Source organism: Marmota flaviventris, chromosome 6, assembly GCF_047511675.1.
Source record: "Marmota flaviventris isolate mMarFla1 chromosome 6, mMarFla1.hap1, whole genome shotgun sequence".
Taxonomy (NCBI): domain Eukaryota; kingdom Metazoa; phylum Chordata; class Mammalia; order Rodentia; family Sciuridae; genus Marmota; species Marmota flaviventris.
Genome location: NC_092503.1, coordinates 22,153,302 through 22,180,156, shown reverse-complemented (window position 1 = coordinate 22,180,156; position 26,855 = coordinate 22,153,302). Strand labels below are relative to the sequence as shown.

General features: G+C 41.9%; 1 long non-coding RNA gene and 1 pseudogene across 1 annotated transcript; both read left to right on the top strand.

Annotated features, from left to right (window-relative positions):
- LOC139706188 (uncharacterized) lies at window positions 1–26,855 on the top strand. Its single transcript, XR_011707833.1, has 3 exons — window positions 1–98; window positions 23,844–24,005; window positions 26,579–26,855. It is a non-coding gene; the product is annotated as an uncharacterized lncRNA (long non-coding RNA).
- On the top strand, window positions 19,349–20,903 carry LOC114095261 (large ribosomal subunit protein eL33-like; annotated as a pseudogene).

Sequence of the window (26,855 nt, the reverse complement as noted above, 5' to 3'; positions counted from 1 at the left end):
CAGAGGAGGAGGAGCAATCTGGCCATGCACCCAGGGGAGGCTTCCCTGGGGAAGTGAGGCCGAGTCTGAAGTCTGCAGGATGATAGGCATTTGCCAAGGTAAGTTTGGAGTGGAGCAGGTACATATTCCATATGAGGCAACAACAGGGCAAAGGTCAGAGGGGAGAGAGACTGAGGCATGTGGAGAAGTGTAAAAGAAATTCCTTGGGGTTGAAGTGTGGCAAGTGTGAGCATGTCCTAGATATTGAGAAGGGACAGGAGGAGAGAGACAACGTGGGAAGGAAAACCATGCAGACCCTGTAAACCTGCTGAGGAGTTTGCATGTAAACCTGAGGGTATTTAGGAGTCACTGAAGGGTCTTAGCTGTCCCTTGGAGAGTTGTCTATGTGGTCATGGTGGGAGATGGTTGTGGCTTGAGTAAGGAATGTATCAGGAGATGAAGCCCATAGGACTCTGATGCCCACTCATCCTTCAGCCCCCTCCCCCAGCTCAAGCTTCCCAGAGCTCTCAGGAATGTGGGTCTCCTGGCAGCAATGCCACCTGTCTGTGTAAAGTCTGGTACCAATATTTTCTCCTCTATTATTTTATTTTTCATATACTTACATGGTTTTTACCATGTGCCAAGCACTGAGTACATTATAAATATTAATTAATTTATGCATTGAAAAGTAACTATGAAGCAGGCACTGTTATTAATCCCAGAGGAAGACAGGAAGACCTTGCTCAAGGTCACAGAGCTAGCTCATTGGTGGCAATGGCAGGATGTGATGCTGGCTGTCTGGCTTCTGAGTTCATTTTAGTGTGTGTTTGTGGTGCTGGGGATTAAAAACTAGGGCCCTACATATGCTGGGCAAGTGCTCTACCACCCTCCCCAAGTTTATATGCTTAACCATGATGCTGGACTGCCCTTAGGAGTAAGCTCACTTTATCATTGTACATGGAGAGAAGCTTGCATGTAATTGCATCTTACATGATGCACTTGTTGGAGGAATGCTGGTAATGATTAGATATGCATGCTGAAGATGGCGAGGGCGGGGGTGGTGGTGGAGAAGGCAGGTGTCAAAGATGACTTCCAGAACTTTCAACATAGGTGGGAGGTGAGGCTTTTCTCTGCCTTGGAGACTAAGGAGAAGCTGTCAGTAGGAACTGAGTAAAGAACAAACTTTAAAATGTCTTTTATCAGAGACCTCAGCATGGAAGGACAAGCTGAAACAGCCTAATAGGTGCAGCTTGATATGTGGGCCTCTACCCCTCTAAGTTCATGTCACCCGCTGCACTGCTGAGGATAACATCAACCTGAAAGGTTTTAGGCCCCATCCCATAAGAACTGAATAATAGCTATTAGCTTTGGACTCTAGGCATTTTTATGAGATCTTAGTTCCAGGGCTTGAGGTTTGGCAAAAAGAGCATATTATTCACACACAAAACAACTGCGTTAAAATAGCATTAAGCATCTGGCTTACACTGACGAAACCTAGGAAATTCAGAATGATGGGGAAAAGTCTGTCCTGAGTTCACCCCCAATACTAGGCATGGTGCTGTTCCTCCTGCTGAGACAGGGAGGGTGGACTGAAAGACCCCCACTGGGTGGAAAGAGCCATGCAGGCCTGGTGAGAGAGGAGGAGGAGGAGGAGGAGGAGGAGGAGGAGGAGGAGGAGGAGGAGGAGGAGGAGGAGGAGAAGGAGGGAGAGGAGGAGGAGGAGGGTCATCCCAGCAGGATCCAATCTGCTGGCTCAGGTCTATCACATGCTTATGGTGATGCAGGCACAAAGCTCTGACCTAGAGGCTACTCTCTGATCCCAGGGCCATCTTCATTTGAGAAACCCTATTCTCTATTAACCAGCCAAGCAACAGGAAAAAAGCAATTGTTCTCATTTCTAAATTGTTCAAAATGACTCTAAAAATCATGTCTTCTTAGAAGTAAATGGAAGACCCATTTCATCTGTGCCTTTTCTTAAATAGGAAAACTAAGAGGGTTCCATGCTACCAGGTCAACACTGAGCTGCAGATAATGTGCAGGAAAATTCAGGTTTCAGAACTGACCTGGCAATCACTCTGCCAACGTGATTTAAAATGTTAATAGTTCTCAGAAATCTGGCTGAAAATGCATTAAAGCAGAGAACAGCTAGAAGTTGAGAGAAAGTAATTTGTGTGCCCCTCTGACCTGTCATTTAGCAGAGTAGGGACAACCTTGGCTCTGTTGAGCTGCTATTGAGATGTCACAGTCATGAATCTGTGACACTTCATCAGAGACCACCAATGGCACCCCCCTCTTTTAAAAAAAAAAAAAAAGAGACACATGAGAGATCATTCAAATAAATTACTGATTAGGAGTGTGGGATGGACAGGCAGTACAAACATGGGCAATAAGAAGCTCAGTCACCCAGGACATGGTGACATCAGCAGAAGAAGGCATCTCAAAGCCAAAGACAGACGGCACCAACAGACTTCTTGTGGAGCTCTGGATAATTCTGTTCTTTTGAGCATCTTTATTTAACTGTATGATGAGCCATTTACTGTGACTTAATTCTAAGTTTGAATGAAAGCACAAGTATCTGACATGTTTCTTGGCAATCTCTTTTGACAAAAGGACATGTTTGTCTCTAGTTTTGTACTCAGATTCCTTAGTAGGAACTGTCTTGAATTAAAACATCCTCTTTGGAGGTTGAATTTTGAGGCTTTTTCACACCCTCCTCTCTGCACACACCCACATTCCCACATACGCACATGCACACGTATGCATAGAGTCCTCCACACGAGGTGAGGGCTGGCTGAGCCTGGGTACCAGCTGCTGGCCTGTGCATGGCAGATGCCCACAGGACTGCATTGGGGAGACCCCACTGCTGTGTGATGCAGACACAGGAGGTCTGAACCACTCTAACTAACCTTCCAGAAGTTCTTTCTGCTTGATGGAGCCGCGTGGTTTCTTTCCTTGTTTGTTTTCTCCCTGAGCTATGGAAACTCAGCAAGAAGAAAATGGCAGAAGATATGCCTGAACATCAGACACGGGGGCGGTGGGAAATGAAGATGATTTATAGGGTTTCGCTGGCCTCCGCTCTTTCTCCTTTCCTGCTTTTTGTAGCTCCACATCCCACAGGTGTGAACACTGCAAACCATGTAGCCCTGTTTTATCATGTAATTTAATAACACCCCACACTGAGTCAGGCGGAGTTGTGAAACTTTTGACGTTCAGAACACCAGGTAGAGGAGGTGGGGGAGCAGCCTGCTGCGTGAGGTCACGGGGTGCACTCTCCTGGCACCAACAGGGGTGAGGCAGCTGCCTCATGATGAGCTTCTACTGGAAATGACTGTGCCCACACAAACGTTTGGATGCCATAGAAACAGCAGGTCTCAAAGCCTGGGATTGGGCTGAGCTTCGTGGTTGGCTTAGCCCCATGACTGACTTCCTGTGAGGTCAGCTAACACCCAACACCAAGGTTTTGCCTTTGGCAACACCAAAAAGAGACTGTGGGGATCCTGTGGAAGCTATCTGTTTGCTTAGGACTCTTTAGCTTTGTTCCTGCGGAGGCAGGAGAGGGATGAGATGACTAACCCTAGATGCTATGACTCTGCTTCTGTGTTGAGAGGCTCCACAGGGTCATTCTTGAGTAGGAGTTTGGCAGAGAGGACCAGGAAGTCCTTCCAACTGGAGATGCTCAGTAGTAAATGACTTCACGAAGGACCATGGAACTGCATGTTGTCATTACTGGGGAAGACAAGACCATTGTGAACAGATACACTCTTACTGGGTATTTTAAACTTCAGTCAAACATGGCATTGTTGCTTTTCTCAGGGAACAAATTACCTTTCTGATAATGACAGCAAGCTATTTCATAGAAGACCCAGGTGGTTTCTTATATCAGCTAAGTCATAAAGTTAACGAAATTTAAAAAAAAAAATTACAAGGGAAAACAATCCCACAAAGTTTTATTCTCAAATACTTGAATATATGATTAAGATGTCCCCTTCTTCCCTGTCAATACATCAAAGAAAAAAGTAGCTTTTGTATAGAAGAATATTAGCAATGCTACTCCATAAACTGGAATGCCACCTGAGAGTGGCCCAGCACAGGTGCAGAGCAAGAGGGTTTTGTAAGGGCATCTTATGAGGGGTGAGTTCTGAGTTGGGTTTTGGAGGAGACCTGTAGGGCCAAGCAGAGAGACAGAGCAAGTTACAATGGAGCATGCGCTCAGCTCATCGTGGGGTCAGAAAACAGAGAGAGAGGGGAAGGGACCACAGGATGTGCCACCTTCTGGGGCACACCTCATGTGACCCAGCTCCTCCAGCCATTCCTTACCTGCCTATGGTTCCCACCCAGTCAGTCCATTCAAACTAGGACTAGGCCACAGCTCTCAGTCTAATCATATCTCCTTTGAATATTCCCACATTAACAGGAGCTTTGGGAGACAACTCATATCCAAACCATTACACACAGATACATGGCTCATAGGGACAGTTGTTCAATAGGACATATTTATAGTTTAGGGGGTTTTGTTTGTTTGTTTGTTTTGTTTTTCAACTCTTAAGACATAAGCTGACTTTGCAGTCAGCACCTGTGTGGCCCAAATATAGACCAGCCACAGCTCTGTGCCACGCCCTCTTTAGGAGCTGACATGGGATCTTGAACAGTACCAGCCATGTCCCTGCTAGCATGGGACTTGCATTCTTTCTTGGAAGATGGACAAACAGCAAGCCAATCAATGGACATCAGGTCTAAGAGAGATAAGTGTTGCAAGGAAAATGAAAAATTCATGTGATGAAGTGATGGGGAGGAAGTAAGAGAGTTAAGAAAGACCTCTGAAGTTGCGACCTGTGAACAGAGACAGACTGACAAGAAACAGCCAGCCTTAGTATTGGACATGCATTCCAGGCAGAGGGAACAGAAAGTGCAAAGGCCCCAAGAAGTGAGATTGGCATATTCTAGGAAGAGAAAGTCCACGTGGCTGGGAATTGGAAGGGAGAAGAATAGGAAAGAAGGTAGGATGTGTAAGCATGGGCCAGGTCATAGGGGACCTTGGAATTCATGGTGAGGATTGGACGTCACTATCACATGTAAGAAGAAGGTTGAGTAGATTTTAACATTGAACATGTAAAACTGGTGTATGAATTAAACCCTAGTAACCCTTAATCTCAGAGCACCTGTGATATTAGTGAAGGAATATAATTCACTAATAGTGTGTCTGTATATATATATATATATATATATATATATATATATATATATATATACATATATATACACACACACACACACACCCCTGGGATATATTAGGTAGGCCCATCTGTATAGGAATTTTTAGACCTTACCAGAGATTCTAATATCTTTCACAGGTACATTTTCTCAAGTATTCATACTGTATCATGATCATCCAAATAACATATATGGATATTCCATTTCCTAAGCATGTGTATAGTCATGAACAATGTCCACATTTAAAATACAATGCATTGAGCCAGACGCAGTGGTGAAGACCTGTAATCCCAGTGGCTCAAGAGGCTGAGGCAGGATGATTAAGAATTCAAAGCCAGCCTCAGCAAAAGCGAGGCGCTAAGCAACTCAGGGAGACCCGGTCTCTAGATAAAACACAAAATAGGGCTGGGGATGTGGCTCAGTGGTCAACTGCCCCAAGTTCTATCTCCAGTACCTCCCCTGCAAAAAATACACTGTGTTGTACATACTGTATACAGTTATCAGCTCTCAGCGGCTCTTCTAGGTCACCATGTCTGGTTAGCATGCTGCAAACACAGTCTGAAAATGAGAGGAAAATCTCAACTCTTATTCAAAACCAGCCACCATCTGGGGGCCCCTGGTCTCTCGGAAAGAACCAGTCTGTCTGTTCTCATCAGTGTGACAGATCAGAATCGTGGGTATCAAGTCATTTCTGACAATATGTTAAAAGTGAAATGTGCTTCCCCACCCCATCTCCTTCCTTTTAAAATTTATGAATTTTGCAGCTTTGTTATAAACAAAAGCTGCTGGAGATTTTCAGAATGAGATATCCCTTCTTACATCAGCATGCAGATGGCAGTCTAAAGGGGCATAGAATCAGTAAATGTAGATCATCTTGGAACATGTAGAATGGGATTTAATGTTTGTAAGGCCAGGAGAGAGGATTATCAAATTCAGACAGCTCAGAAAACACCAACCAGAGCCTGACTGGTCAGGAGTGTCTCATGATTCTTCTTCCTCTTCCTCAATTCACATGGGTCCTGGGCCCCATCTTTCTTTGTCTTGTAGAAGCTAGTTAAAAGGTCACTGTGCTAGAAAGGTGGCATTCATGGATAATCCTGCCTGCCTTGCTCTGACAAGTCAGCGCTGGTGCCAGAGGTTCTAGGAGGTTGTTCTATTCTTCTTGTCCTGGTGTTGGATCTTGGGATGGCACTACATCTGCTATTCATCATTTAGCCTTTTCCCATGGGTCCTCCAAGTTGAAACACACCCAGAAAACTCAAAATGCTAAGCTAAAAGAACCTTGTTTTTTGTTCTTAATCTTTCCATTTACAATAAGAGAAAAAAATACGAAGTGAATGGGTAATTTTCTGAGGTTACAACAGAACTCCAACAGAAAGTCACATTCCCTTCTACCAAATTCACCCAGCTCAAAGCCACCCCAGCTGATCATCCCTGTTATGATTTGGATGTGGTGTCTCCCAAAAGCTCCCAATGCAAGAAGGTTCAGAGGAAAAATGATTGGGTCGTGAGAGTCTTAACCTTAGTGGTGACTGAAATGGTAGGGTGTGGCTGGAGGAGGTGGGAACTTGGGGCGTGGCTTTCCATATATATATTTTGTACTTGGATAGTGGAGTCTTTCTCTGCTTTCTGATCACCATGATGTGAACTGCTTCCCTCTGCCACCCTCTCCCACTTGATGTTCAGCCTCACCTCGAGCCCTGAGGAATGGAGCTGGCCTTTTTTGGACTAAGACCTCTGAAACCATGAGCCTTCAAATAAACTCTTCCTCCTCTATAATTGTGCTGGTCGGGTCCTTTAGTCACAGCAACGAAAAAGCTGACTACAACAGTCCCCATCCTCCGAGATCAGCCTGGCTCCACTAATTGGTATTCAAGCAGTCTGGAGGATTCTCCCCAAGGTGACCACGGCAGAACACGAGCCAAGCGCCAAAGACAGAAGCTTTCCTCATCCATCTTACATTACCCAAACCCTGTGGCAAAGCACAGCCTGAAATTGGGAAGTGAGCAAGATAAAGACACACGTTGCAAAAACAGCTCTCCTGTGCTCCACACTGAGGATCCTGGCTGGGCCCCTCCGGCGTTCACTGATGTCTCTAATTCCTCCTGTTCAATAAAGTTCACAAGCTTGTTTGAAGAGCTCTCAGAAGACTGGGAGTTTGCAAGGAAATAAAGAGAAGAGAGGTTCCTAAGGGCCCAGAGCCACAGGCCAGACCTTCAAAGCAGCAAGAAGGTGCCCCAGACAGCGCTTGCAACACCAAGAGCCAGCACAGTATGGAAAAGCTGGCCTCTGAAGGAGCACGTCCACGCGTCCTGGGACAAACCCTGCCAGCAGATCTGCAGCAATGAGGTTTTCAAAGCTCTCTCTGATTTAAACATCCAGAAATGATTTTATTTTGTTCATCACGCTGACTGGCAAGGCTGTTAATTAACATGGCCGAAACTGGGAAGACTGTATTGTTTCAAAGGTGTGAACACAAATAAACAGGCAAAGCCCCTCAGCTCTGTGAGATCCCTGGGGGGCTTTGTGTAGGTCAGGGTCCCAGCTCAGTTCTTCTCTTCAGCCTCCTCTGTATACCCAGGTCTGGACGGCTCAATGCGCCTCATTGTTTCATGCTAAGAAAAGTGAGCAGTTTTGGGAAACAAGGTAGCTTCACTTTCACCTCAATGCAAATTCCAAACGACCCAGGCTGCCTGCGAATATTTTTGAGGAGTTGCTCAGTGGAACTTTTATCTACAATACTCAGCAAGATCCTAAGGTGGGACGTGTTGGTTCTTTTACATTTTCTACCTAAATTGAACACCTCTGTGTAAATTACACCTTGAAGAATAATGGACATGGAACTTACTTTTCTTTTTATTTTACAATGCTCGTTAGACTAAGCCATTGTTACAGTTGTTTCTGTTAATATATACAATACTTTCATAGTTTCTTTACCCTTGCTTCTCTGTATAGGTTTTTTTGGTTTCTCCTCATAGAAAGTAACTTGAATCGAAATTAAAAAAAAAAGTATACATGATTGTTGTATATCAATCAAAAGGTAAAATAATTTTTCACCAAGTAACTTGGAAATTCATTGTCCATTTAGTGTTGCTATAACAAAACACCCAATCCAAGTTATTATAAGAATAGAGATTTATTTAGTTCAAAGTTCTGGGGGCTGGGAAGTCTAAGAAAATGGTGCTAGCATTTGCTCTGCATCTGGTAAGGGCCTTTTAGCTTAATTGTAAAATGCCAGAGAGCATGCTAGCTTGGGTGTCTCCTCCTCTTCATATAAAACCACTTAGTATGCTGCTATGGGGCCCCTTCCTCATGACTTCATCTAATCCTAATTACCTCCAAAGGCCCCACCTCCAAATACCACCAATATCTATTGATACAGATTACAGTTCTAATATAAGAATTGGGGGTGGGGAAGGCATTCAAACATAGCAGAAACCAAAGAACATTATTTCTAAAAGAAAAGATCCTCTCCTGATAAAAAGAAGTTGTTCCCTACAAAATAGGAAAAACCCAATATAATCCTGAGCACACTCAGGTGTTTTTTGGAAGCTATTTAAAAACAGGGCTGTTGCTCAAGACAGAAGTCTGGTTACCACATCTGTCTATAGAAGCTGCCTCATGCAAGAGAAGGAGCCTGTGTCTTGGCATGCTGTGACATATTACAGGAGGGTCGTGAGTACTGCAGTAACAGCCTGTTCTAAGCTCAGGAACGCATCTTCAGCAAAGGAAGATGCTCAGGTGCTCTCCTCGCCAGGGGCTGCCTACAAACAAAAACCAGTTGTTCAGGAGGCTTTCTGTAAGAAACCAGGGTAAACCAGAAAATTTTAAAACGGCACCCAGTGATTTAGGTGCCAACACTTTTATGTTTGTGGTCTCTGGTCTTCTCAAAATTCTCTAAAAAACTGGCTTTTCTTTGTCAGGTCTTGTGGTTGTTTCTCTCCCATCTCATGGACACAAAAATAGCTATCTCCAAACTCAGACCACCCCACGGACCTGCCATAGTGGACAGCTTAGCTAGAGGCCGTCATGGTCAACAGTGTTCTGAAATCAAGTACCTCCTGGGTTGTCGATGTTCCCGGAAATGGGTGAATTGCTCCATGATCTCCTTGTTGAACCCTCTCCTTTGCCTACCCAGATGGTTGTGTTCTTGGGAAAATTGTAAAAGACCATTGAGGAAAGTACAAGTGCCAAAGATGACTGGGAACATTTTGCTGGCCAAAAAAAAAAAAGTCAAGAAAAAAGTGTTTTCCAGCCATGTTTAGCAATCTGAGTACATATTTTCTCTGGGGTGAGTGTGCGTGACTAACATAAGCCAGTTACAAGTGAGCAAGCATTGGGAGGAAAGTATAAACAAAGAGGATTTCAAATAAGCTACAGTGTTATGATTCTGAAATTAAACTTGCTGTTAAACACCGTACGAGAAGCAAGCATTTTTACCTGACACCCCTATCAAGGCACGTGGAAGAAAACTTTTTGTTTAGTGGAACAAATGTCTACACCTCAAACAAAACTACTGAGCATATCTACTCTTATATGATATGTTGATGGAGCTGGAAAATGAGGTTGGGGACCACATTACAGCTCAGGCAGGGTGACTGCCCTGGGTCTCCAGTTAGAGAGAAGAGATCCAGGAGGCAGGCAAGTCAGGGAGAAAGGAAGGACCAGTTACTCACTCCCAGAAGGGCTGTCAGCCTGGACTGGAGGCCTCTCACCAAAGCTGCCAATTTATTTCCTTGAAGATATGTCTCTCCTTTATTTTGGGGCTCCAAGAATGAGGGAAGCTCTTAGGAAAGTTCTAAAAACAGTTTGATTCCCTCTCTGAAAGAGCAAGAATAAAAGGAACATAGGTAAAAACAGGTGAAGGATGTCCATCACAGGAAGACCCACCTAAGAAAACAGATTTCAGCCAGTAAAATTTTTATAAAACAAACAAGGTGAAAGAGAAAAAGAAGGGGAAAGGGAGAAGGAGAGGAGAAGGGAGGAGGGAGGAAGGAGGAGAGAAGGGGGAGGTGGGAGAAAGAGTAAAGGAAAAAAGAAAAGAAAAATTTAAAGACAGTAAAACAATAGAAAGCCAGGCACGTTGGTGCACGTCTGTAATCCCAACAGTTGAGCAGGCTGAGACAGGAGGATCACAAGTTCAAAGCCAGCCTCAGCAACTTTAGCAAGAGCCTGTGTCTAAATAAAACTTTAAATTAAAAAAAAAAAAGGGCTGGGGATGTGGCTCAGTGGTTAAGAGTTCCTGAGTTCAATCCCAGGTATTAAAAAAAAAAAAAAAAACTAATTCAATGTAAATATGCATACTTCAAATTTTGATCTATCTTATTAATTGAACATCTAAAAATGTTTAGTGATTCTGCTGCTTCTGTTCTTTTCTGTGCCTTTGGCTGACCCCAAATTTAGAAAACCTCATAATATTCAAATGTGAGTTTTCTCACATAAATGATGACTTTTTTTTTTTTTTTTGTACCAGGGATTGAATCCAGAGGTGCTTTACCACTGAGCCACTTCCCCACCTTTTTTTTTTTTTTTTTTTTGTATTTTATTTAGAAACAGGGACTTTCTGAGTTGCATAGAGCCTCACTAAGTTACTGAGGCTGGCTTTGAACTCGTGAGACTCCTGCCTCAGCTTCCAGAGCTGCTGGGATTACAGGCATGCACCACCACACCCGTCCCAGTGCTGACTTTTGATATTACCAATCTTTGTTATTTGAAGCAGTCTGTCAGAAGAAGAAAAAAAAAATGGCTTTCCTTAATTTTCATTAACATTTCCTTGATAATTTGTAAGGCCAAACATGTTTATGCATTTCGCTGGTCACATGTATCTGGCTGCACTAGCAGCATTTTTTTTTGTGTGTGCTGGGAAGAATCCCTTAATGTGAATGACATTCTCAGCTGGGACCAGCGGACTTGATATTTTGAGGTCAGGCTTTGCTGGCATCTTAGTGGAGAATAAGTTCAGTCCTCAGGGACAGACTGACTTTTGAGAAAATCTAGAGGGCCAACTTCTGTTATGAGGTATTCTAAAGTTGGGGTCAGCCAAAGGCACAGAAAAGAAAAGAAGCAGAATCACAAAAGTCAGAAATCTTGTTCAGGGTCAGACAAGGCAGTTTTCTATATTTCGAGACTATGAGAATCTAACAAAATAACCTTGCTTGTCCCTAAAATTTGAAGATCCTTATTTAGGGGTCAGTCTTTGAATCTGAAAGTCCATGGTTTAACTTCACTTAATCACAAGATTCTTGAGCCACAACTACTTGCTGATCATTGTCCTAGTTATTGCGAGTAAATACAGAGGCACATAATTCAGTATGAGCTTTAGGTCAGACAGAGAAAAATCCGGAATCCCTATGACTCCATGAAAAATGAGGATGAATGTGTGCAGCTAATGGGACCGTCAACTGAAGCAAGATGTCTACAGCACATTTGCCTGGGACAAAGACAGTGTTCTGTGGATATGAACTCCCTCTCCCGTTCCCCCCTTCTCTCTACCAGTCACTTGTCATTATCAATCCCGTTTACCTTACCATGCTGGTGACCTTGAACACTGCACTGGGGACTTTGGTTTCTCCTGGCAGTGGAGCAGGTTGGGGACTGGAAGGGGGTGAAGACGTGATAAACTGGGTTTACTGCACCAGAACCCAGGTTTTTCGTCTACCTGCTCGTGCACATATGCTGTGCTGGATTCTGTACAAGCGCATGCCATGCACGATTCAGATGCTTTTATATGAAGAGACTTGTGTCAGGTGTGAGTCGGTGTCAGATCCTGCTTTCTCTGTATGTGTGTGGTGGTGGGGTAGGAGGCACAGAAGTGAACTGTCATTGGGAATGGCAGGGCCCCCTGAGGCAGGTGAGACCAGGAGCTGGCTGAGACTGAGGCAGGAGCCGCAGGCAACACCAGGCTCCAAGTTCTAACTTTCCACTCAGGACTGGGATGTTTTCTTATTGCAAAAATCAAATCTGACACCATTCTCCAATTTTTTCTTTTATCATCAGCATCTTATTTCCTCAAATATTTTCACTCTAGAGCCAAAGCACTTCAGAAAGTGCCCAAGCTCGGTATCATGCTCAGGATTATTTAAAGAATAGAACCCTTTGCCATCTCCACAAAAGCTGAAATAGCCCCCAGTGTGAGGATTTGCATGGGTTCTCACTGCTCTGCAAATCAGAGAGCGCCTTGTCGGGTGGCCCTGTTTATTTTGGTAAATGTGTGGGTAGAGGAGGGAAAGGGGCTGTTTAAAATGCATTTGAAATTTCAGTTTAAAATGGTTGAACTCTCCAAGAAGGAACTTAGATTTTCCAGGAATAAAATAAAGCAAACCTTATTGCAGATACACTTGAACTCTTCAGGGCCATGTTGCTGGCTATTTGAATAGAGGTTTCAGAATTTTTTCTTTCAAATGTATAATATAAATTTATTTCACTGAGGGCTAAGAACCTGTGGGCTTTCACAGCAAATGTGCTGGGTTTTGACCACCATCAGGTGGGGTCCTGATTCCTCCAACCCCTTCTAATCATCTAATATTGACCCTCTGTCCAATGGTGAGTTCCAGGACATAGAACTTACCCAGAGTATGCCTCTTACCTCAGTGATTTTCCTCACTCCATCTGGGCCCCTGATGCTTTTTCCTCAAACTTCTTCCAGGGCCCAGGTCTCTGCTGTGGACTCCCACTGCCTAAATTACTCACTGTTAGAGCAAAAATGCTTCTGAATCCCTGAAGTACTTCCTCAATTTAGTATCACATAACTGAATCATATTTCGAACCATCAAGGAAAAGTAGTTAACATATCTAGTGTGCAAGAATCACGCAGAAAACAATTTTTTAAAAAAAGAACAACTTTGAGAAGAAATTATCTCCACCAGACACAAAAACCTACAATCAACTTTTGTGTTCAAAATAGTCTGGTACTGACCACATGACAAAACAAGCAGACCAGTGGCATAAAATAAAAATTCCCAAAGGAGATCCAAGCACATACAGGAATTTAGTATATAACAAAAGGGTAATCTTAAATATGTAGGGTAAAGATTGGAGAAAACTGAGTAGCCACTGGAAAAAGATTAGATCCGTACTTCACACCACATACAAGAAGAAACTCCAAATGGATCAGGACTCTGAACATAACTATTTAAAATATACAAGTACATGGAGAAAATATGGGTGAACTCCCCTTTAATTTTGGTATTAAGGTCTCAAAACCCAGGAAAAAAAACATTTAAAAATGGTAACTGTGCTACATAAAATGATAAAAAAACAGCATACTCCTGTAATTCCAGCCACTCAGGAGGCTGAGGCAGGGTTGGAGATGCAGCTCAGTGGTAGGTAGTTCCTAGGTTCAATTCCCCAGTATCATCAAAAACAAAAACAAAAACAAAACAAAAAGTTATGAAAACGTATTCGTAACAGTAGTACCACATATAAAGTCAAAAGACAATTGACACACTAGGTAAAATATTTGTAACTTACACCACAGACATGGTGTTAATATCCTCAATATTTAACAAATTCTTAAAGAGAAGGGAATGACAGAGATCAGCAGGAAAACAGGAAAAAAGCATGCACCAACAGTTCATTTAAAAACACGTACATGGCATTCAAACATATAAGAAGATATTCAAATAACTCATAATTGAAGAAATGCAAGTTAAAACCTATCAGATAAGCCCACATTTTAAAATATCTCAACACATTCTGTTGGCAAAGCTAGAAAAAAGCAGCTACTCTCCTGTATTGCTGGTAGGAATACAGATTGGCTCAATCATGTTAGAGGGAATTTGGAAATCACTAACAAAATATTCATGCACTTACCTTTCAATGGAGAAATCCCGTTTCTTGAAATCCACCCTAAAGAGAAAACTCCAAAAACACAAAAATACAAACACATAGTTTATTCATTGCAGTATTGGTTGGAAGTCACTTAAATGTTCATACTTAAGAGAGCTGGTGAATAAATTAGAGTGTATCCATTCAATGGAGAACTACACAGCTGTTAAAAGCAATGTTAAAGGGTCTCTTTGAACCCATGTGATGTATTCACTAGGCTACGTTAATGAAAAAAGTAAAATGTTAAAAAAATTAATAGCATGTTATCTTTTGCATAAGAAAAAAGGGCGAAAATATACATATATCTGCTTAATAGTACAAAAATAGAGAAAAGATAACCTAGGAACTGATGAGATTGGTTGCAAACCAAGAAGTAGATGGGAATGGGTTGAAAAGGGTGGGAAAATAAAAGCACTGTAGACTGGTGTGGGGAGTAGAGGAGTAGCTCTTCTCTGAATACACCTTCTTACATGATTCTGACTTTTGGCAACCATAATAGTAAATCACTTATTTATTCAAGAAAAATACATACATAAACCAGCAAGGATGAGAAAGGAAAACCAAATAGAATATGTCTTGGTCTGGGTCCAATCAGGAGGCAAAAATCATGTGGTTTCATATAATTTCAGTAGAGAGGTTTAATATAAACTGTAATAGAAAGAGAGCTAAAAGGTATACAGAGAACTTTAAAGTATACACTAGGGCTGAAAGACAGGAACCACAGTATGAACAGGCTTAGAAGGGCCTCTCTCCAAAGATGAGATTCAGGCCTCATTTGAAGATAAGGAGTAATTTGGAGAGAGCAGGCAATTAATCGATAGCTGGCAAAAGAGCGGAAAAAAAATCAATATAATAACAAATGAATAGCATATCCACCCAGAAGAAGCAACTAACCTTAAGTTACTTTGAAAACACAGCCCAGCACTTTTATTATATGTGCTAAGACAAAAGATAAAATGAACCTTACTTCTAGGGGAATGGGAAACCACTTTCTGTGAATTCCAATATTGAACAAATAAGTGAATATTAATTACTGTGACAAAAGAGATTCAGTTTTCTCATTGACAGAGAAAGGAGTTATAAAGTCTAGAATAAACATTGTGGGGTTGGACTGGAATTGCAGGCATCACTGTGAAGTGATATTAATGAGTATAATATAATATAAGTTCAGAAAAACAAATATATAAATAGACAAAGAAGTATTGTTGTGGGGCAGGTCACTCAGAACACACATCAAGTCCCAGTTTTATCCAAATTGAAGAGTCTTTATTTAGCGGGCCAGCCTGCCACTGCTCCCTGCAGGACCCATAACTGTCTCTCCAAGGAACAGCCCCAAGCCTGAGCATTTTAGGATATTTAAAGGCAAAAATCACACTTTTGGGTTGACATAGCTGCAAGCAAGCAGGTACAGAAGCTGAATTGGGCATTTAGTGAGACAAGGTAATGGGTACCTTGGTGTTTCCCATGGGACTATCCAGGTTGGCATAGCAGCAAGCAAGCAGAAGGGAAGGGGGTCAAAATGACCCTAGTTCAGTACAAGTTAGAGAATGGTTACTAGACAATCAGTCTCTGACAAGGTACCATTGCCCAAGAAAAATGGAAACCAAAGAGAACAATTTTACATTGTATAAGAATTGCTATTTTGTGTTGCCAAGTATGTTATGCTAGGTAACTATTAATGGGTACAGAGGCAGGGATTTCCCATGGGAGAAGCATTTCTTACAGGATATGAAGTCTCAAGGTATAATGGAGTCTGTTTGGTTATTGCCCTTATAGCCTGGCCCATAACAGTATGTGTGTATCCTCACATAGATTTCTAGCTCTCTTCATTGAGAGAGGCTGAAATCAATGTTACTCCAATAACATGAGTATAGTATCCAGATATTGGCTTCTAAATATCATTCTCCAACAAAAGAAAACAGATTCCTTGGATCCCAGAGATAAGCAAGGAAAATGCAAGAAGAACTTGAAACATCTCCTGTTGTTAGAAAGTAAGGAAGTGTTTTTTTGGGGTTTTTTTTTTTTTGGTTTGTTTTTTAAGGATGGGGATACAGTCACCAACCTGAAGCAGTTCTCTTGACCAAATATAAATTTAGCAAACAAAATGGAAAATGACAGGAACAGACATAACCCAGAGAATATAAGAATCCATGAATCCGGGGCTGGGATTGTGGCTCAGAAGTAGAGTGCTCGCCTAGCAGGGCGGGACTCGGGTTCAATTCTCAGCACCACATAAAAATAAAGGCATTGTGTTGTGTCCATCTACAAAAAAGATATTCTCTCTCTCTATATATCAAAAAAAAAAAAAAGAATTCATACTGATGTAAATAAAAAACCTGAACAGTAAGGAGGAAGAGAAAACTTTTCCTTACAATACAATTCCAATTAATGAACGTAGAAGTTAAGATGGCAGGGGAAATCACAATTTTCAAGTACTATAGCAATAATTATTTTAGGAAAGAATCGTCAACAATCATCAATGAATGATAAAATTAGTGGACACAGTATTACGAGGAACAGGATATTTACACAGTCTCTTCTACAAAAACTCATTAATTACAAAGGCAAAATAGTTATTTATAGTGGAGAAATCTGGCAGAGATCACTATAAACACAGGATCAAAGTTAAAGTCAGCTGTGATTAGAAAAATCACACAGGTGCCTCTTGGTATGGTGCACTGAGGAGGTCAGAACATCACATCTATAGTACACAAAATGCACAACCCAAATTATGCAGAATAAATCAGACAACAGCAAATTCAGGAACATTCTGCAAAAATAACTGGCCAGTGGTTTGTTTTTTTTTTTTTTTTTTTTTTTTTTAATGTATCATTAAAGACCAAGATAGGAAGAGAATTGTTCTAGTCTCAAGGGACTGAGATGAAACAGGCAAAGCTGATAAGGTGCAGAGTTAAGGGGGACTTTGCTCTTCGGGTCACACAAGTATAGGGATGGCCCTGACGAAGACCTGACAACTAAACGCAGCATGTCATCTGGTTTACATCCTGGACGTGAGTGGGGAATTGGTAAAATTCAAGAAAGGTCTGTTGACTGTCGTGTCAATATGAAGTTCCTGATTTTGATCATTGTACTGTAGTGATGTAGAATGTTAACGTTGGGGGAATCTGTGTATACTGGAATTATCTGTACTGTTTGTACAACGTTTTTGTGGGCTTAAAACTAATTTAAAATGAAAAGCTTGAAAGTTTTAATTTTAAAAATATCAAAGACAAACAACAAGTAACTGTGCAAGTCCTTCTGGTTGGGAATCTGGTCGCATATGGGACCATTTATTAAGCAAGAAAACAGTAATCCACAGAGAAGGCACAGCTTTGGAGCCATCCAGATGTGGGCTCAACTCTGGCCTTGGTGCTTACAAACTGCAATGCCAGGCTGGTTACCTAATCTCTCTGTTTTCTTTTCCAAATGGGTCCTCATAATCACATCAACTTTTATATAGTTTAACACAATTGCCTATATTTGTGTCCATATTATGATTAGCTATACTCAATAGCTAATATTTGTCCAGAACTTTTGACAAATTCAACCAACAGGATTTGTAGTAGTTGTTATTGTGATTGGTTACAATGAGTTACATCAATGACTAGCTTACTCTTTGGAACACATTACACAGGTATACTGAGGGGCCTCTTGAGGACCAGGGAGATACCCCATAGGTTATGCTCTTAAGGTTTGAGGTACTTCATTATAAGTAAACCTGATGTGTGAAATTCTAAACTTTTGAAACAGATAAATAGTGGGTGATTATTTTTTTAAGACATGATTCATAGGCCTCTTTTGAAGCAAGTAAAATTTGGTTTACTTTTAATTTTGCAGTGACAGATCTGTCATAAAGCATTGCCTTAAGCAAACTGAGAAAGGGCCACTGCTGGGTGACTCAGGCATGGGGAGATTCTGGCTTAATAAATCTTAACAATGTTGACTCTGTCAAAGGGGCAAGGAGAAGCCAAACCCTCTGGTTTGTCTATTCTAAGCAGATTCTGAACTACTTAAATGTGATGACATAGATCAAATATTTGAGGTTAAAGATTGCTTGTAGACTCACGCTTTCTCTTTTAATCCATGTTTGAGATAACTCCAGGATAAATAATGGGCAAGGACAGAAGAAGGGTGAGTACAGCTACACAGGATCCTGTTTCAGTGCTAAGTCAAACACTGAAATGTCTGGTGCTTCGGGTAATATGTTTATTTTATGAAAAGGATATAAGATCAAGGGACTTGTATAGCAACTATTCCATTTATAAATAAGGGGTGCAAAGCATCGCAAACAAAACGCACCACTCTGCTGCCTTCCAAATGCTTCCAATAATCCTTTAAGTCTAGGAACAAAGGCTAAATTCCTGAATAAATTCCCTTATCTTCAAAATCTCCTCCAAAGTTTTGGAAACCCTAGCTTTTGGATATTAACTGGAAAGAGTTTCCATCCAGTCATTTGGAAAATCATCTCGAATTCATGCTAATTTTAACCTAAGCAGAGACACTGGTAATCCTGTACTGACCCCTTGTTGATTGCTTTGTGGTCTGACCACAGTAGACACTCCAAAGCACCTTCATCTTTGAGTCTTCATCCAACATTGATCCCTTCACCGGCCAAGATCTCTACCCCAATTGCGAAGGTCTGGTATATCCAAAATAAAATAGTCGTGCTGATGTCCCAACATTCCCAATCCTATCCTTTAGTCTCTGTGCAAGCAGGGACCTCGTCCATCTTTGAGACTCATTCTTCAGTTGGATTCTCAATCTCATGTCCAGAATGTGTCCTTTACTTTTCTGATTTTCTTTAAAAAATACACAGGTGTCCCTCTTGCCTTCTCAGGATGTATATTTTGTCCGGTATATTTACTGTTTCCCTGCCTGGGTTATTGGTGTATGCTTTGAACCTGGTGTCTACCTTCATTTCCTACTAGGATCTTCAAATACCCTTCTTCTCTGTCTCCTCTGGTGGACTTGTCTGGTTCAACCCTAACTCGAAGCCTTGCTCCTCATGTAAGGCTGCCTGAAGTCTGTTCTTCTTCATTGATCTCATTCATACTCACTCTTAAATGTCTATCCTGATCCCCTGAGGGTGCACCAGGGTTCCCCTTCTTGGAACTCTCAGCAAGCTAACTGCTGGTGGGATTCCCTGCATCTCACAGTTGCATCCTGCTGGACTCTGGGGAACATGTGGTCCCCAGTTCATGCAGCTCTTTCTTGCTACCCTTCCTTGACCAGGGAGTGAGTCTGTGTTCCCAGCTGTGCCAACTGGGCTTTCCCTCCCAGCTCTGTGAATCAAGAATGGAGTGACCCAAGGAGGAAAAGGATAAAGATCGTCATGTTGGCTGCAGAGCCTGGTGGACCTCATTCCATGTTCTGCCCCTACATCCTGCAGGTACAGGATCTTGTCTTCCCTGGGCTTGGCTTTTCCACATTCCCTTCATTTCTGAAAACCACACATTCTTTCCTCTGAAATTGACCAGAGTAATGTCCAGCCCTTACATCCAAAAGCACTTAACCAGGACTCCTCTATGGCCTGTTATTACCGTTTAATTTGAGGAGTGGCTAATGAGATCTTGTGAGGTTGGAAGTTTCTTTAGTCTTATAACTAAATCTCTTACATAAATGACATCCATCCTAGTCAGGCTATAAATGTTCACTGACTCTACATATAGTACTGCTTCCATTAGAGTTTCAGCAATAAGTAGTTTTGAACAATTCAACTGTTTATTAATTTATGTAGTTTCTAAAACTGCATGGTAACAAAATATATGAAAATTTTCTATTGTAAAAAAGGATTAGAATAATTCTCTGGGATCACTTTTGGATTCTATAGTATAGTGAGGATCGTTCATTGATGCCATAAAAGCTTAGTGAGTGCCACTATTGACCATGTACTTAATATGTGAGGCACTGGAGTTGTATATAAGATTAAAAAGCCAGCCTCAGCAAAAACGAGGTGCTAAGCAACTCAGCATGATGCTGTCTCTAAATAAAATATAAAATAGGGCTGGCAATATGGCTCAGTGGTCAAGTGCCCCTGGTATCAGGCATGGAAAACAAACAAACAAACAAAAGATTATAAAGATACACTACTTGGTTTATCCTTATACCCTAGTCAGGCACCAGTTCATCCCAGAGACTCTTCCAGCTAGTGATTTATAGGAATTCTGGAAAAAGGGAGAATGGAATGGAGATGTGGGACTGATGGTGATGGGACCCTGACACCTGAGGAATGGGTACCTTGTCCTGCTAGAAATAGGACTTCTAAAAGAAAAATCTAACTGCCAAGTGTGATAGTGAATGCCTATAATCACAGGGACTCAGGAGGCTGAGGCAGGAGGATCAAAAGTTTGAGGCCAGCTTTAGCTATTTAGCAAGGCCCTCAGCAACCTAGCAAAACCCTGTCTCAAATAAAAAATTAAAAAGGGGCTGGGGATGTGACTCGGTAGTTAAGCTCCTCTGGGTTCAATCCCCAGTACCAAAAAGGAGAGAGAGAGAGAGAGAGAGAGAGAGAGAGAGAGAGAGAGAGAGAGAGAGAGGAAAAGAAAAAAAGGAAAAGAAAAATCTATCTGGAAGGCTGGGGTGCAAGGCCATTTTTGTTGGCTATAAGCAAGATCTTCAGGACTAAAGGGCGTACACAGCTCTTCTAAAAATCTAAGGGTTTATGTCAGAGATGAAACTGAATTCCACTTGGGCAAGATATGTTCTTATGTGCAGAAAACAACACCATGATTCCTGGTGGCAAATCAGAGAAAACCAGAGTAATCTGCGGAAAGGTAGCTCGTACCCATGGAAACAGTGGCATGGTTCATGCCAAATTCAGAAGCAGCCTTTCTGTTAAGACCATTGGGCACACAATCCATGTGACACTGTACTGCTCAAGGATTTGAACTAAAAAATAAATAAAACTGGATTTGTGCTCTTGTAAAAATATTTATATATATATATGCTACTTGTTCTGGCTCTAGTACAACTTTCCTGAATTATCTGGAGTTACTCTCCAGTTTAACTTGTGTCTTACATAATGATGGTACCTGGCTTTAATTTGGAACATTTATTTCAGAAGCCTTCTCCTATATAGCACCTCACGTGTTATTCCTGTGGTATACCTGGGGAGCTGCGGTTGGGTCATGTGAAAGGATCAAAACCAGAGCTACCTCGAGAAGACAGGCGCTTCACTTTATGGTGATCTTTCTTGCTTCACTTTATGGTGATGTTTCTTCCCTTCCTCTCCTCCATCATGAGAAACTTCTCCTTTGGGACTTAATTAAATACTGGAGTTATATTTTATTTCATTCCGGCCTTAAGTTTTCTGGTCATACAAGATAAAAGCAATCCTGAGCTTTCGTGAGACGAATGCTCCAGAAGTACTAGTTAGCTACTGGTCCATTCGGCTGATTGACGTTTATTTAGCACACACCAAGTACAACACATTAGGTTACCTTGTGATGATAACACCAGTCAAGACATGCTCAGCCCCTGCGCCCCCCGAGTGCACAGTCCAGGAGAGAGCAGGTCCCAACCATGTGGAGTGGGGGAGCTTGGTGGAGGAGATTCAGCACATACTCAGGTTTCCCAAGTGTTGATGTTCACAAGGAAGCAGAATTGAGTTTCTTCGTTGGCCTGCATCATTTGCATATTGGCTGGAATCCATCAGCTTTGTTCTCTCTCCTCATCCCAGAGGCAATGTACTTTCATCTTTATCTTTTCTCTCCAATTTCCCCCTTTCTCCTTCAAAGTCTCTCTCCCTAACTCCATATTTCAAAAGTGATGCCCAACACTCTTCTCATCCACAGTCCTGAGGGACACTCAGTGGTCCTTGAGCTCTACAAATATGTCCATTCCTGAGAACCAAGGGACTGTCTTTGTTCTACTGTTAATGGTCCAGAACAGGACCAGAGGGAACATGGGCCAAAGGGCATACCATGAAATGTGTCTGAATGTGCCCCCACTTTATGCTCTTTTGCTTCTGGGGTCAGTAGAAGAATATAAAGCTTTTCAACTTTCTTCAAAACGTGTGCCATGAAACTGATTTATCAAAAAGAATAACAGTAGGGGCCAGCACAGTAGTGCATGCCTATAATCCCAATGACTCAGGAGGCTGAGACAGGAGGATCACAAGTTCAAGGCCAGCCTCATCAACTTAGTAAAACCCTGTCTCAAAATAAAAAGAGCTAAGGCTGTAGCTCAGTGGTAGAGCACTCCTGGGTTTAATCCCCAGCACCGCAACCCCCCCCCCACACACACACACACAGACTAGTCTGTCAGTCAGCTTTTGGTCACTAAGACCAAATTACCTGACATAAGCAATTTAAAGGAGGAAAAGTTTTTTTTTTTTTTTTTGGTTCATGGTTTCAGAGATTTCACTCCGTGACTGGCTTAAGACAGAAACATCGTGAAAGAAGAGAGTGGCAGAGGAAAGCTGCTCAATGCATGGCAGCCAGGAAGGAGAGTGGGAGTGGGGAGGGAGAGGAGCAAGATATAATCCCCAAGGGCATGTCTCCAGTGACCTACTTCCTCCAACTCTCAGTAGTCCACTCTACCACCCACTGATGAGGTCAGAGCCCTCATGACCCAATCACTTCCCCAAAGCCCCACCTCTGAACATCACTGCAATGGGGAGGAAGACTTCAATGCATGAGTTTTGGTGGGGTGGATACTTCATATCCAAACCATAACAATAGCAAGCAGTCATGAAGTAAAACTAGACATGTGTTGAAAGGGCATTTGACACAAAGACTGCATTTTCTTTTCTTTTCTTTCCTTTCCCTTCCTTCCTTCCTTTCTTTCTTTCTTATTTATTTATTTTTGTGGTACTGGGGATTTAACCCAGGGGTATTCTCCCACTGGGTTATACCCCGTTTTGCTTTTATTTTGAGATATTAAATTGCCCAGTCTGGCCTTGAACTTGTGATCCTCCTGCCTCAGCTTCCTGAGTTGCCGGAATTTACAAGTATGTGTCACCACATCTGGCAAGATAAGATTTTTCTAGCAGTTTAGAGCACACACTTGTCCATTGTTAAAATGTACAGCTTTCTAGACAGCCTTAAAGATGTTACTATGGTTTTCTTAGAGAGTGATTTGTACAAGGCATTATTTTAAATCATAGTTACTGCCAAAAGAGGCAGATTGGGGCACTGCAGGATAATTGGAAGGTGGGGGAGTGAAGAGTATTACAAGATTTTATACGTACTAAATTTCTAATCTCTGGCAAGTGATAGAGATCTGAAAGAATACAAAATGTAGATTAAGCCAGGAAGTAATTTAAAAGTCTGGATATTTGATCATAATACCTAGCATTATTTCAGAGAATTTGCTAATATTAATTACTCCTGGCAGCATTCACATTACCTAATGTCAACAGCTGCATTTTGTCTTCACTGGTGAAGATGAACAAAAAGGGAGTTAAAGGATTGTTCAGATCTGGAAAGGAGTTGGAGGCAGAGCTTGTTTCTAAATCTTGCCTTTTCTACCCATCATTAAGAACTCCAGCTTGGAGGAAAGACAAGTGCAGGTTCAAATTCCAGCTCGGTCACTTCATATTTATGTGACCCTAGGCCACTTGACTATGTGGACCTCAGTTTCTCTACCTGTAAACTGAGAACTTGTCATAGATTACCAATCCCTGTATCCATTCCTTTTGCCGGGCTATTTTCCAGTAGTTTCCCAAGGGCAGGAGTGCATTAAGGTGCTCCCCCACATTTTTAGTCTTCGCCATGTGACTTTCTTTGGCCAATAAGCTATTAACAGACATGTTGCAAGCAGAAAGATTAAATGGATTTAATTAGGCTTATTCAGAGTTGTGATCGGAGCTCTGCAATTGTCCCCAGAACATAACCAGACCTGCTGGTGGAGAATGAAAGACACGTGAAGCTGATTTGCTCCATTCAGGCCAAAAACAGCCAGGCTCGATCAGCCTCCAGTGAGCCCAACTCGCCATGGCCAGCCAAGATCAGCAGATCCGTTTAGCTGTTGTGCCAGATGACAAAGCAGTAAGTAGTTATTTCTGTATGCCACTGAGGTTTCATTAAACTTTTCCTTATGCATTAGGGCTGTGACAATAGATTATTGATAAGTGATTATTGTTTTGCATCACTGGGACCAAAAGACCTGACAAGAACATTTTAGAGGAGAAAAAGCTTATTTTGGCTCAGAGTTTCAGAGATTCAGTCCATGGTCTGAGCACTGGATGTGAGATGAGGCAGAATATCACGACAGAAGAGCACAGTGGAGGAAAGCACCTCAGGACATGGCAACCAGGAAGGAGAAAGAGCACCACTCACCCAGGACAAAATAGAAACCCCTAAGGAGCACTCCCTGTGACTTACCTCCTCCAAGCACACCCTACCTGCCTTCGATTACCACTTTATTAATCAAACCAGAGGAGTAATCCACTGATTAGGTTACACCCCTCTTATCTAATCATTTCACCTCTGAAAGTTCTTGCCCTGTATCACACATGAGCTTTTGGGGGACACCTCATATATATACCATAACAATGGTAATACCTGTCATACATGTATCAATTTAAGTGGGAAAATACATGGCAATCATTTCACCCAGTCCCTAATAACAATAACAACAATGCTAACATGTGTTGTTCTTTAAGAGAAACAATTTCAGAAGAGGCAAAAGTATTGGAAATTCATCTGTGAATCCTGAACAACACATTTCACTGACAAGTTTTAAAGAACCAGGCAATTTTAGTTTTTGTAAATGTCCAAAATGATGATCCAATTGCATTTTTTAAGCTTCTAAATATCCTTGCAAGCTAAACGGTTCTTCTTTTCCTAGAATATTTATTTTGCTAAAATTTTAAAAAGCAAAACCAATACACACACACACACACACACAAGTAAAGAGATTCAAATTCACAGTCTACTGAGAGAAGCCAAAGGCTAGCCTCATGAATAAACCTAAGCTGTGGGTTCTACTGCCGTGAAGGGGCTGGGCAGGGAACAATGTTCATTACCAGCCTCTGTTCTTTTCCTATTTGTAAATCTTGGAGTCATCTAATATAATGGGTAAGAAATGGGAGACCTAAAGTTTAAATTCTGGTTCTGCCCCTCTGTGATCTTGTGCAAGTTAAACTTTATAAACCTCTATTACCTCATTCCTTAAGTGGGGATAAGAACAGTAACCTCCTAAGGCTGTTCAAGGATCATATAAAATTACAGCTGCAAAGCTCCTTAGAGCTGTGCCTGACACACAATAAACAGTCAATAAATATTAGCTATTCCTACTTATTCTAACAGAGAGTCTGCATTCTCTCCGCTTCATTTCTATTTTAGCTAGATTCTGGGGACCACGTGGATATCTGCGTTAGCTAAGCCTAAGATGCCTTGCTTCCAAACAGGTCATGAGCACTGAATCACCTATAGCCATCCCAGATATAGATCAAAAACCAAGTCTCAGATTTCATGCTCCAGTGTGGGGAAAGGCTACACCTATGAAGGAGAAGAAGAGGGTCAGGACTTTGGATGGCTGCCAAGAGCCATGTTTCTTTGCTACTTCTAAGTCACCCACCCAGCCTCTTAGGAGAAAAGTTTTCAAAGTGACTTGCAGATTTATATTGTAGCTCTGCCTGTGACACACAGACAGATCAAATGACCTTCTCCTAATCAACCAAGGGCATGAGCAGATTCTCCTTCCCCTGGACACCAATGTTCTTTCTTTCTTGTTTTCCTATTTCTCTATTATTAATTTAGTGAAATCAACCACAGAACCAGTCTACCCTGAGTATGGGCGTCCTCCTCAGATAGGGGAGAAGCCCAAGTTCTCACTCTCTTCTCCAAGAAGCCACCTCCTGGGTGGCTTCTTCCCTCTCTTCCTCCCTGACCTCTAGAAGTCAAAGAGATTCCTGTTTCATCCCTCAGGGCTTTCGTGAATGCCAATGCCAAAGTCAATCACAATTCTCTTCCTCATCTTCAACCCTGCTCAGCCAATGCTACCCAACCAAACAGGGTGAACAATGAGTACCAGATGAAAATAAGGCCCAAGTCATATGCCAACACTATAAAATTCCTGAAATTACTGCCACCTTATAAAAGTTAACAATACAAAACTTTCTCCCATTATCAATTCAATCTGCTGCTCCCACAAAGAAATCTCAGTCCAAAGTTCTACCCTTTACTATTTCCCTTTACTGACTTGCTTGCAGGCAGAAGGGATGGTATTTGGGGGTGTGGGTGGAATCTGGGGTCCTACTTGAGCAGATGCACCGTGGGCACTGCCAATGTAGTTGGAGTAGAGCCTTAGCACCTCCAGCCAGGGACTATTTCTGTCCTGAGACATTCATTTCCCTCTTGTCTAAAACACCCAAGGGTCAACAGAGAGCACATGAAAATATCACGGCCCCTGCCTTAATCCCATAAAATTCAGAAGCACAAACAAATTCCAAATTAAAAATACAAGCATCCATTTCCACCTATGCTAGTTCCCAAGCAAAGGACAGCATTTCCCAGAGCCCCACATATGTTATAATCCAGACCCTTATTGCTAGTGATCATTGTAAAGATTTGGTGTTGTCCAGGTCTGCGGGGGAACTAAGTCCTTTTCTTTCCAGGGAGTGATGCCAGTGAATTTGTGCCAACCTTTAGAATTTAGGCCTTGGGGAGTTCACAGGACAGAGCAAGCCTGCATGGAGACCCGAATTGTGCCATGTTCTTCCTGTGCTTTGCCTACACAACGGGAGCTTACAGACGTGGATCAAATGGCAATTTAGAAAACAAAGATGAAGGATGTTCTATTGCCCTCATCACTAACTTGCTGTTGCCAAGAGTAATCATCGTGAAGAGATAATGCCGTCAGTATTCGAATTTAAATGTTAAAATAATAATAAA